Source organism: Oreochromis niloticus, linkage group LG4 (genome assembly GCF_001858045.2).
Source record: "Oreochromis niloticus isolate F11D_XX linkage group LG4, O_niloticus_UMD_NMBU, whole genome shotgun sequence".
In the NCBI taxonomy this organism is placed as follows: Eukaryota; Metazoa; Chordata; class Actinopteri; order Cichliformes; family Cichlidae; genus Oreochromis; species Oreochromis niloticus.
In genome coordinates, this window is record NC_031969.2 from 24774988 (window position 1) to 24788694 (window position 13707).

At 38.1% G+C, this 13707-nt stretch overlaps 1 long non-coding RNA gene across 1 annotated transcript; it reads left to right on the forward strand.

Annotated features, from left to right (window-relative positions):
* Positions 1-506: 506 nt before the first annotated feature.
* Positions 507-13456, forward strand: LOC112846764 (uncharacterized). Its single transcript, XR_003219909.1, has 3 exons — positions 507-545; positions 1370-1877; positions 13309-13456. It is a non-coding gene; the product is annotated as an uncharacterized LOC112846764 (long non-coding RNA).
* The last annotated feature ends 251 nt before the right edge of the window (positions 13457-13707 follow it).

A 13707-nucleotide genomic window follows, 5' to 3' on the forward strand; every position in this document is an offset into this window, starting at 1 on the left:
ACTGCAAATTTACAATTATGTTTTAAATAAACTGATTATTTTTTTTAAAGCACCCTTAAAAAATATGAATTCATTATTAGTTTAGCATAGTTTCTATCCTCTTCTCCTATAAAACATTTCATTTTGGTCATATTAATACTTTGTGTAAAAGATCTTTGATAAATGTTCATTTTTTTTAACCAGATTCTTCATTTTGATCTTAACAATCTGATGAGTTATGTACATGCAAATATGATCTTTCACAACCCAGTTTAACTTCTGATATCAGAATAAGTAGAGGCAATTGTGAGCAGGTACATAACCAGATAAGAACAATCAGCATTTGGGTGCCAAATGTAGAGGCCTCGTTACTGGCTCCCCGTCATGGGTCATCCTAAAGCAGCCGTTAATCCATAGTGGTGTTTGCCTAAATTTTGAGGCATCTGAATATCTCTCTCACTGTCTGTCTGTCTGTCTGTTATCAACTTCTCAGCTTACACTATCAAACAGGACAGCCAGTCAGCTCCTGGCCGACATCCACTTCATGCATCATTTGAAATTTCCTGGTAAGCGAAGGATGCCATTTACTCTTATTCTCCAGTGCTTTTAAATGGAGTCAGAGCAGCATCTGAGTCTCCTCTCACGACAATACCAGTCCCCTGTGGTACAGTGAAGTTACTTTAGCAATTCGCCTGTGGTTTTATCTTCTTTGTCCCCTCTTTTGACTCCACCCCAGAGAGTGCAGCAAAATCAATAATAATTGATTTTAGAAAGCAGGAAAAGGAGGTTAGAATTCAAGGGGACGACCAGAGGAAGACAGAGACAGAGAGGTACGAGCAAAGAGGTGCAAAACCGTAAGCATAATATGCATGTGCTGGCACAGATAAAGGTCACCAACATGAACCTGTCTGTAACAACAGATTATAAAGTGTCTAGCCTCGCAGTTACTGAGGTCTCACGTATAAAAGAAGAATAGTGGCAGCTGCAAACAGTTACAGTGACAGTAAGTCATTTTATTCAATAACAAGGTAGGTGTGTTGAGTTCAGTAAAAGTCAATTTTAGAGATTTTTAAAAGAGAAGACATTTCTTGGCAGTTGTGCTTATAAACACTGCGAGATTTTGACATTTTCTGTTCATTTTAAAAGGGTAAAAAAATGCATTAAATCGGATATAAAACCTGCTGCTCTTGTATAAGCATTCATTGTGATGTTTCTCCTTGTAGCAGCCAATTAGTTGCTTATTTTCCTGTTTCCTGTTGTTGCTTTTAAGGTTGAGTTTTTATCAGTCCTCTATTCCCAAGACCACTCAATCAGGGTAATGTTCAAAGCAGGACAAAACAGCAACAGACTTTCACTACAGAGAAGAAGGGCTGTTTGATTTCTATTGCAGGATTTGTCTGGGGTCCGATGGGTCAGCGTGGCTGACAGCTTGGAGATTGATAGTTGAGATCTTTCCCAGGCGGAACAGTGTTGGACAACATGAGCAGTGATCCAAGGCACCAGCAGAGCAGAGTGGAGGTGGGGCAAAAACTGCAGATGTGGTGTATCCCTCAGTGAAGAGTGTATATGCGAGCCGGCCTGTGTGTGGTCTTTTGGCTGAAGGCCATATCCCTCCTGTCATCAGGACTGCTGAATGGTACTCAGTACCTGCAGACTCAGATCTAAGCACCTGGGGATCCATCAGTGCTTCAGGATGAGTAAAATTTCAAAGAAAATGGAATCTGTTATTTTTTTTCTCTTTTTTTGTTCTTTGTCCTCTTATTGAAATTTTTTTTATTATTCCCTGCTGTCATTTCCTTTCCTTTCTTATCTAGTGTTCTCAGACAAAGCAAATACCCCAAGATTAGCACTGAGAGAAATCGTCACTCTTCCTGATGTTGATCAGAGCCATCCGAACGGTGAGTTGATTTTAATATAGATACATACACACATGCAATCGCAATGCAGCTACAGTGTTCCACTGATTTTTCCTCTCTTATGAAAATAACATGCTTATAAAAATGATTTGTTTAATGTCACAGGAGTGATTTTAAAAGTTGATATTGTCGGCTTCTCCACTTCAGGTTATGCATTGTGGAAAGGTGGATGACCTTTCACATAATATTGTGTGCGTCTCATAGAGGAAACATTTTCTGACACAAGATTTTGACTTCAGCAGGCAGCTTGTTATTGTGACCATATATGGAGGTATTCATCAGTATATGGCAGTATAAAGTATAACAGAATAAACAATTACTATACAGCGACCATGTATCGGCATAACTAGGAATCCTCAAAGTTTGCAGCATAGCTTGCAGTATGCATTGAAAATCCCTTCTTATGTTATTGTGGTTGCATGACCAGAATCAGACAGGTGCAATAACCTTTTATACAGCTCAGCAGATTTATAGTGGCAGCCTTTTCACTGTGACTTTGATGGCCAGTTTCTATTTTGGCTGTATTACTTTCAGTGTGGGATAAAACATAAAGAACTCAAACCTGCAACTGAGCAGGTGACAGGTACTTGAATATTGCATTTGCATAGATGTATTTGCATACATTTCTGGAATAATGATGTAAAATGAACATTAATGTTGCAAGCATTTTCTTGAAAATGAGTACTTATTCAGTTAGTGTAGCTAATGCAATTGCTGCCCTACCGTTTCACTAAGAGGACAAAATAAGGGCAAATTCTCAACGCTTTACAGAAACATACATTTTAAATATGAAAAATATCACAGAAATGTTGTTGGAATAAGCAAATTTGCTAACTCCTTTTCATAAGGCCCACAATTAATTGTGAATTTCTGCTAGAATGGAATCTATTATATCTGAAATATACTAAAATAAAGGGGTAACAGTTAAAGTTTATACATAAAAGAAGAAATAATTGAACTATATGTAATTTTAAGTAGTGCATAATGTCTTAGAAGTATATAAGATAGGCCTATAACCTGCAATGTTTGATGGTGTTTATTCTTTTATTGTAAGTAGGAAAGGGAGATCGGTCATTATCACAATTTATATGTACTATAAGAGTCAAAAACCTGACATAAGACTGGAAGGTTAAGCTACTCTAGAATACAGCCCGTGGCCCTGAAAGTACAGTGCATTCACAGAATCAGTTGTGGAAATATTGCTTATTTTTATGCTGGAATACGTGGAAGATACTCACTACTTGCTTGCAGGATAATTTGTGTCTTCTTGTATCTTGTGTAGATAAAATATATTTAAATTCCTTTTAATTCTAAGGAAATTACACCCTTAGCCATGGCCCTCATTGTAGTTGCAACAAATCAGGAAAAAAAAAATCTCATAATTGATAATGTTTAATAGTTCAAATCAGAGAGGATCAAATATTAAATAGGTACAAAATGTGACAGCATGATATCAGCAAGTACCACTCACTGTCTTTATCAGCAACTGCAGTTCAGCAATGAGACAAATTTCATTATTTTTGCTTCTGTACGTCATCACAACAGCTTTAAAACAGCTTGTTGGGCGACCGTGGCTCAGGGAATTGGGAAGCTCATCTGTAACTGGAAGGTTGCCGGTTCGATCCCCCTGCTCTCTCTGTCCTGGTCGTTGTGTCCTTGGGCAAGACACTTTACCCTACCGCCTACTGGTGTTGGCCAGAGGGGCCAATGGCGCAATATGGCAGCCTCGCTTCTGTCAGTTTGCCCCAGGGCAGCTGTGGCTACAACTGTAGCTTGCCTCCACCAGTGTGTGAATGTGAGAGTGAATGAATAGTGGAATTATAAAGCGCTTTGGGTGCCTAGAAAAGCACTATATGAATGCAATCCATTATTATTATTAAAATAAAATAAATCAAGATGCAGTTGAAGTCTAGACTCTCACTTTTAATTCAAGGGGTTAAAAAGGCAATTACAGCAATTCCCATACGCAGTTCCCTATTTTAGGAGATTCGAAGATATCAGTGCAAAAGAAATAGACCACCAGCTGCGGCAACAAAGCAAATCCAACATTGTGAGAGCAGAAACTTTAGGGGTGGTTGGATAAACAGTTTTAAAACAATCAGGGGGATAAAAAAATGCACAAATCAGCTTGGCAACATCCTGATTGTCCACTGAGCACAACAGTGGTTGTTGATCACAGGATCCTTTCCATAGTAAAGAAAAACTCAAGCCAACTGAATAGCACTTTCCAGCTGGCAGAGGATGTCCTTATGCAAGTTGACCATAGAGAAATGACCTTGTGATAGCAAATACTGGAGCTCATTACACTGGTGTTTACTGATGATGTGGAAGTTGGATGAATTCTGATGAATTCTGAAGTGTGTAGAGCAATGTGTTCTGCTCATATTCGGGCATATGGGATTAAGTTGATTGTGCAGGACTTTGCAGCACAGATACAGTGACCCAAAACATACCGCAAAAGCTCCCTGGAGTTTTTGAAGGTCAGATAGTGGGATATTATGCAATGGGTCAAACACTGGATCTCAACCTCATTGAGCATGCATTTAATTTGCTGAAGATAAAACTAGATGATAAAGACCCAAGAACAAACAACTGAAGATAGGCGCAGTAAAAGCCTGGCAAAGCATCACAAAAAGGATGAAGTTTGAAGGTTAAAAAGATTGGCTTTGGCAAAGGATGGATTGTGTGCACAAACGAATGCAGTTCCTCCAAAGTTAATGCAATAATTCTGTTCAATGCTTTACAGCTGAAAGCCTGAACTTGTATTTATCATGTTTCGTTTAACACAAAGGAACACTGTGTCACTGTCTAGAAATCTCTACATATATTTATGTGATCGCCCTTTGGACAGTTAATAATCAAGGCAGCAGAGTAAAAACTGTAAAGGTCATGTATGGTCAAGTTTGTAAACTGTATGTCTTAGACTAGATCCAACATACACTTTGCAGCCTGACCTAATATATGTTCTGTCAGAATTATATCTATGTTTTGCTGTGAACCTTCACATTGCTGGATTTGGACAAGAAATATAACATGACTCTTAATGTTATGTTTTTCTACAGGAAGAAAAGGCTTGAAGGAACAATATTTTAATGAGGCTCGGTGCTATGAATCCTCTTTATCATGATACATGGTTTCACGAGCACAGCAGCTAATACGGATATAAAGCCAGATGTCCCTATAAGCTGTTTCACCATTATTTATTTATGAATGAATATCCTCCAACTTCACTAATACATCCCTGGGCTTAGGGAAATGGCCTAATATTTTTGTTAAGCATGGCCTGGGATTTTTTATTGCCTGTCAAATCTCTAAAGTTAACACTTTGTCATGTGTTTTTTTTTTTCCTGTTTTCTTTCACCCCCTACTATACAGAAAATCTGCAGGAGCTGACAGTGGATGATAGTTGAGCCTGTAGAGGCACTAAGATCTAAATAAGTGCTTTTGTTATTATATGCTGCAGTTGATGCATTCTAAAAACAGAAATGAAAATTTGATCATAATCGTCAGAAGCACAAATGCTGTTGATTGCTCACCAAAGCAGGAAAGCAGTAAAAGCCCGAGCAAATAGTTTCTGAGTATAAAGAAAATAGAGTCCTTTTCTAATGCAGCTTTAAAAGAGGAAATGATCTTCATTTCTTTATGCCCCTGATGCAAATACTCCATCTTCACTGACATATTTACGTAATAAACATAACCTTGTGCTTTGAAGTTGAATGAATGATAAACCTAATAGTGTCTGAAGGGGATGTATCCCTACTCCTGTAGTTCTATTTTTGTAGCATTTGAGAAGAGCACTGTGGTTGACACAAAGATACATTTAAAACTGCTTTACTATTCAAAACAATCTCTGGCGAATTCTGTTGGTTTAATGTGGATGAATACAGCAACAAAGTGCCTCCCTTGTACTGAGTTGAGCTTATTTATTCGGTTCCGAGGTTCCCATGTGTCCTTGAAACCCCTCAATTAAACTCAACCACGAACGCATACTGAGGCAGTGGACAAATCCAGAAGGACTTGATTGGCCTTTTTTTAAATTTTATTTTACTTTTATTCATATTTCCTTGCTGAGAGATAGCTTAAAAGATAGCTTTTACAAAGAAAAGTGAACTACAAATTGTACCACTGCTATATGGCAATGAATCAAATTCTGCACTCAGTAACGGCCTTGTGTCATGTTCATGAGAAGTGAAAAAAAGAAAAGGCAAGCTCTCTGCTCTGCTAATTAATAGTAAGAAGAGACCCTATCACATTCCCCAGAGTCTCCTTTTCACCAGTGAGAATAACAATGAACCCGGCTGAATGAATTATAGATTGCCCTATACTCTGAAGAATAATTCGAGTGCTTTAGTACACAGTAAATTTTGGTGACCATTTAAGGCACTTTTAAGCTGTTTTCAGCACCCACAGAAACTGACTAATGAGTGTACTCACGGTGCTGTAATGAGTCAGCCAAGTGTTGGCTTTAGCCAGAGCAGCACCTTAAACCAGAGCCCATGCTCCTGCTGATGTGTGTATGCTGTGTTTCAAGCGTTCTCCTTCACTTCCTACCAGTTTCTGGCTGGGTTCCCAAACAGGCTTTCTTCGGTGATAAGCACTACCTTTGTTGTTGTTTTTTTAAAAAATTTTGTTATTTAAAATGCAAATAAGCAATACTTACTCCAGCCTCGCAACAACAGCACATTCTTGAGACATAGATACCAACATTTTCAGATTCTCAGTGGATAGCATGAAACAGAATTTCAGATTTGACTAGTTTTTTCAATTTTAGCCATAAAAAAGTGATCTTTTTTCTCCAGATTTATATTCTCAATATACACGCTCTTATCGTCTCCAGCCAGAATGAGTCCATTTAGCTGTTGATGTAAAAGATCAGATGAAGCTCATAAGAGCTGGAGAAGAGTCGCTGCAGTTTGCTCCTCGTGAAGTAAGAAATGTCAGTACTGACTTTGAGGCAAGCTCCTTAAGTCTACCTCTATAATTATGACGTGAGGAAACACGTTAATGAATAAAATATCAAACTGTGCCTTGAGTGTGTAAACTTGAAAACCCCCTGGCAACTCACGAGGATCTTAAAACTCCTACTTTCATGCATTTTTAATTGGTGGTAAAATAAAGGGAACGGGAAAGAAAACAGAGCAAAATGAACTCCACAAAAAGTCTTTACATGTAATGCAGAGGCAATTTACAGCAATTTAGTGTGGCTGGAATCCAGCAGCCTCCTCAGGCGCCTCTTTTATTTTCATAGAAGATGCAGTGACAGTAATGAATCATAGTTAAGACCATACTGCAGTGTAAGCTTGCAGTTTATTAAACAGTCAGCAGCTCATTGCTTTTGATCCTTGGGAACGTCACTGTAATAGATTACAGTCCACCATGTTGATAGTTCTCCCACTGATTTGTCTCTGGTATTCTTTCCTCTCCGTGTTTCATATTTTTAACAGTGGGCTCAGAGGAAACAACAACAAGCAAACAGACCTAAGAAACCATGTTTTGGAATGTGAATGCGGTGACCTTGGCTTGCGTTATCCTCTCGAGCGTCGAGTTTCCCCGTGGCTGAAGGCAGGAATTTAATCATTGCATTCTTTTGTCTCCGAATCGGGTTCACACTGACATCTCGGTGAAGGACGAGATATGTTTGGAAAGAGTTATCAGGTCTTACAAAGAAGCAGAAGACTTTCACTTTCCCTTGACTGCATCATTTATCCTCACATGACTGATACTTCTATCTGGTGCTAACATGAAGCCATTATTCTTAATTCTTCCCAGCATCTGCTATTTAAGCCAGAGTAATGAGTCGGAGTTGGGTTACATTGTTGATTACTGTGACTCATCAGTATTGGTGAGATTTGCCACATTAACAATGCCTGCCAAATACTATTGATTACGAAGGACAAAAATATTGTTCTGTGACTCTCAAATGGGTAACAAATGTGTGTCAGCTGAACAACATAATGAGGTGCCAGTGCCCGGTGAAGAAGACATCCACCTCCATGTCTTAAGTCACAGCTTTGTTTCTGGTTACTAAGTGATCAATGCCAGTGTCTAAAAGGTTTCAATTAAATGATATGTATGAAATGTTATAGCTTATACTGTTCAAGTGCTTGTTCTCATCTACGTAAACTTTCACAGGCTATCCCTTAAAGCCTGTTTTGAATGCTTTTCCAGCCACCATTCAGTGTTAAAATTTCCTTATTACTGTAGGAGCTATTTTGGGGTTGATACCTTATGTATGCAGCTAGAGGTCACTTTTTCAGTTTTTTGGTATGTTGAATGTATTTAAGGTAGACACATGTAATTAGTGGCAGATGTGTTGTTGATTGGAAGGAGGCAAACAGTTTGTGACCGCTGCTCTGCTATGTTAAATCGTGGAAATAAAGAATCTAAAGGACAAGATGAGTAAGGCTGGAGTTATTGGACTGTATCAAGTCATGCATACCAGTGACATCGCATCACCCCTGTCCATGAACACCTCAGTGGCTTCGAACAGTATTTTCTTTTATGTATTGGACTTTTTACACACGACAGTTGTTTGTCAGTTGTTTGCAAATCTTAATTTGTAGAATATATCGGTGATATTGTGCATACTTTGCCTCCTGCTCTATAACAGCTGGGATAGGCTCCAACCCAACAACAACCCTTAGCTGAATAAGTGGAAGAAAATGGACGAATAGATGGATACTTATTGTTCACTGCCTTACTGCTTGCTCCAGCAATTCTCCTTGGTATTCTCTTCTTGTCCTCAGCAGAGACTTTTTGCCAGCTTCAAAAACCACTGTGCAAATCTTACATTTTCCCCCCTTCCCCTTTTATTTTTTCTCTCTATAGTGCTTACATGTGTAACTCAGTTTTCCAGACAACTATCGTCACAACAAAGACAATGTATACATATAAAGAAGTGGAAGCCAGAAGACACATATTGAAAAATGTTGAAGTAAAACACAGAAATAAGATAAAAACACAGTTGGCTATTGCTGCGTACCTCCAAAGCCCCCGACTGTCTGCACTGGCTGTTGTGTCTATCATGAATCTCAGTATTGATCTCAGTTCTGAATACCTTTTGTATAACATTGTAGGTGACGGTCCAAACAGTGGTACACTAGTTGTGCACACAGTCTAATATTTCACTGACTAAAAAAAGCTTTTGTAAAAGTTAATTTACAATATTGTGCACAGTGGAAAATATATGGTGAAAAAACCAGTGATCAAATATGAGGACATTTATGTTTTTGTATTTGGTGATTTAAAATAATTTTTTCTTTCATATACATGAAACATCCATGTGTAGTTTATGGGTCTTTACTAAGGTAATATGACCTTACAGCTCTCTCTTCTTCACTCTTTAAATTCATTTGTTGCCCATTAATAAATGTTCATCCAAATATTGGCAAATAGCTAATAGCTCTATTTTTTTTTAACACTGTGTAAACCCATGCATTAACAACCAAACATTCTCTGGACCAGAGCTTTGCTATAGCATATTGTCGCCAATAATACTGGTAAAAAAAAGTGATATATAAATATCATCCCAATAGCATCTATAACATAATCATGTGTTTATGTTCTCTAGTGCACCAGAAATAAGCCCAGGCATGTCGAGCAAGAGACGTGTTCAGCCACCATAATTATTACTGAACAAGGGCGCTACTTTAGCAACCGTCAGCAAAACACAGTGCTTTTGCAAAATGTGCAAGAAAACTGTGGAACTGTTCAAGTTGGAAATGACAAATGTGTTTTAGCACTTGACCACCACTGGTCAAGAATAACCAGGTTATGAAGGAGTGAATGCTAGTAGCTGGTGATGTTTAATGTAAATGTAAACAAATTGCACCACCCAGTACCACCCAGTGGAGTACCTGCTAGTTGCTCTCTTTATGACACAAAGAACAAAAAGATGGGAAAGCAGGTCTTTAAGCAAGTGGTTAAAAAAGCTCAGCCCTAGATACAATATCCCAATATTATGTGACAATAATATGTGAAGAAGAGTTACAAGGTTAAGTTACTTTAGTTAATGTTAAACTAAAGTGTGACTGAGTTGTTTTATATTGTTACTTAGAACTTCAAAAGTAAACACTACCGAGGCTACTTTTGTGCTTACATTTGACTTATGCTGTGTCACTACTATCACACTATAATGTTGCTGCTGCTAGCACCTTTTTCAATAGATTCACACTTCAAATTAGGTAGTGTATCATCAATGACAGTAGCTCACTGGAAAAGAAAAATGGGAAATGCTCTTCATTTACTTACACTTACTGTATGAATGCTGCTGCCTGCAAACCGCGAGCATTGATAAAACACTCAGTAGTTTTTCTGTGTCATCAGAAATACTGCTATCGCAAGTTTTCTTGAAATATCATGATATAATTGTATAGTATCCACCCCTACTCTGGACCTTCATCCTTGATAAAGGATAATCCAAAACTTTATAATGGGAGCAAACTGAGCACATGTGTGCTGTGTAATACACACCGTCTATGCAGCTTGAAATATTCGTTTTATGAACTGGTACAAAATAGTAGAGGTGCACTCTTTTGGAGCCTCTTGTGTTTAGATTTTGGATTCCCTTTTGTCCTTTTGCCTTGAAAGCATTGCATTAGTCATTAGTGTTCTCTTCAAAGTCTTTCTTCAGAACTGAATTTATTCAAATTTTTGTCAGAGTCTGTCATGTGTGAAATAGTTTAGAAGCAGCCACCAGCTGCCCAGCTCAGCTTCCATCCTTGGTGAGAGGATCGAACACAGTCCAGGACATAATGTGTCACAGACTGCAAATCACAGCACACAGAGCTGCACAATGAACAATGAGGAGGTTGCATTACATAACATGCCAGGTGCTACACTTTCCTCTGCTCCCCTACAGTTCTCTCGGCATGAATTTTCCCTTGGTAATGTTCACAGTGGGGGATTGGGTGGTTGAGCTGGTCCAAGTTGGTCAAAGCTTTTCCTCTAATACATGAAGGGCCTTTGATGCTGTTTCTGCAATGATTGCAAAGAAAAGCCTGTGATAGTCATCAGTCTACTGTCTGCGTGCAGCTTTGGCTCAGTAAAACAGAGAAATGTTACGCATATAATCCTAGTTTCAGAGGCACAATGCATCAAATTTTAAGCTAAATATGCAGTAACAGTGAGGCAAAGTTGTTAACGAAAAGCAGTTTTGTAGAAAGACGGTCATTCCACTTGTGTCAGTTTGAATTAAACATCAGCTAAAAGATAATAACTGGAACTTTGAAGCACTTGAAAAATGGGCAGCAGATCTTGTGCAATGTGATGCAAGATTTACAACATTTATCTCAAAGTAAAAACACCAAAACAACAAACATGAAAGTGACATGTCATGAAATCTTTTTTCTTTAGGGAAGCTGTTGTAATACATAGAAAAACATCCCTGACAAAACCTTGAATTAATTACTAGTGAAATAACTTTAAATGGTTTCAAGTGCTAATGAACATCAATTTGCTACTTTATTATAGTTCAAAAGTCAAATCAGTAGACACAACTTCCAGCTGATTGTTTAGCAGTCTAGCCCCCACTGTCATGTTTCACTCTCACCTTTTTCATAGTAATTTAGCAGACAGCACTTTCCAAAAATAAAACAAGATTAAATAACTGAAAAATTTAGCTTACCAGTAAACATAGTGACACATTTTCCAGATCTGCTAAAGATCAAAAGCTGAACTTAACAAGTGTGAATATTGGTCTTACATTTGGCAGCTTGCTATAAAAATGAACTGTGAATGGATAATGGAATTTAATATGGAAATATTGAAATTGTGAGCAACCGTTTGCTAACAAGTTTGCTATATTAACTTTAAATAACTGTGTTCCTAATTTTTTTTTACTTCCTCTCCTCCTCCAGGTATGACATTCCCACAATACGGTTCAAAATGCTACCGGACACATTTATAAATTCTGTTTTAATGGAAAAATTTGTACCAACAGATCTGATCAGAACACACAGAGCCGCATTGTTTCACTGTGATTAACGGCTGATTAGAAAGATAAAGGGACTGCAGCCCCCACCTGGCATGGAGCAAAAGTTTCTTTAATCAGTGTCATCATATCCCAAGTTGCCTCTGCTAGGTATTATCAAACCCATAGAATAGACCAGGACAGCCAATCCCATGCCTGCTTTGCTCAGCATAAGAATATGCAAGAGCAATCTAAAAGCTGTTCTACTAACTGAGACAGAGCATCTAACGGCCCCGTTCCTGGGGGCATATAATTTCCCATTTCAGCATACTGGCCTCTTGTGTAATTAATCTTAATATAGGGACAGGAACTGGCAGGACAGGGTGCTATATGAAAGGTTCAGAGTTTGGTCTGCTGTCAGGTTGAACCTTGTGTCTCAAGAACACAAGTAGTTGTTTTCAGGAAAACTTAAGAGTCTGCAGGAATGATTTAGAGTCTCTGTTTGGGTTATAATGAGACAACACATACATATGGGTGATTTTGATAGGATATCTAACTCAACAGCTCAAATCAAATTATAATTATTATTATAATCAAATTATTTTTAATTTTTCAGATGTTGTTTTCTTATTACAGCAATGAATACTAAGTCACACTGTAAATATATGACCGCCCATTTCCATATTTACTTGAAATATAAGCCAAGGACTGAGATGGAAAAGGACGTGGTGTTTAATGTGTTCTGCACATGCTAATGCAGTATCTAATTTATGTTTGCACACAACTTAACAAAGATGAAATACGACTTGGGGCTTCAGGGAATTAACTCAAATGTCAAATGTTTAAAAATAATGTTAACATTCTGTTTGTTTCACCTGAAAAATCACCCAGAGCCAGCTCCAGTTTTGTAATAACCCCACAAATGAAACTGGACATGAGCTCCATCTTCAGAATGTAGATAACCTCAACTGACAGGTGAAACCTTAGAGCTCAGATGAAACACTGCTGTGTATAGAGGTTTAATTGCAACAGTTTATTTATTTAAATCTGTTAAAGGACACAATGTGCTGTAGAATTTACCATTAGGTATCTATATGACGATTAGCTTAAGAGATGCAAAGGCATGCAGATCAGGACAGTAAATACCCAGAATTCTCTGTGCAGTTTTTAAGGACTTGTATGTGTTTAAAGTGGGAATCAGTTGCTCAGTAAGGCCACATCCTCCTTCTTCACAATGCAGACTAATGAATGTGTTTTTTAATACTACAAAGATTATTGGGCTGATCCTTTTGCAAGACTGCAGCTGGTTATACTGAGATTCCAACGACAGTCTGAGGTTCAAGCTCAAAATCCCTGTGACGTGTCTAAAATATCAAGTAGCTGTAATTGTGCATATTTGCATTGATGGACTTGCTGTTATTTCACTTGGATGATATGCAGGATATGTCGTTTGGGAGATATTAACTCCTCACCCCACTCTCTCTCTTCCCGTTTCTCCTCCAGTCCTCCTTTTCTGATTCTCCCTCCCCCTTTCATCTCTCATCTGCAGTTCTCGGCTGATCTGCCATCTTTAAAGTCACTCTGGATCACTGAGACTGTTGCTCACTCAGCAGCTATGGTTGAGCTTTCCTTACAGTCTGGTGCATTATAGAAGCCATGTAAGTGTGTGAGATACCTATAGCTTTACTCATATACTCTCTATGACTGATTTATAAAATATGAAACATCGATATCAAATGGAAACATGAAGACAGCGTTTTCCTTTATAAGATTAGAATTGTGAAAACCTTTGTTATCTATAATGGGAAAAGCACAAAGGCTTTATTTTAGTTATCTCTACGGAAAGTCAACATGTCTGGTTTTATTTGTCCAGACACTGGTAACATACAGGCCTGAATGCTT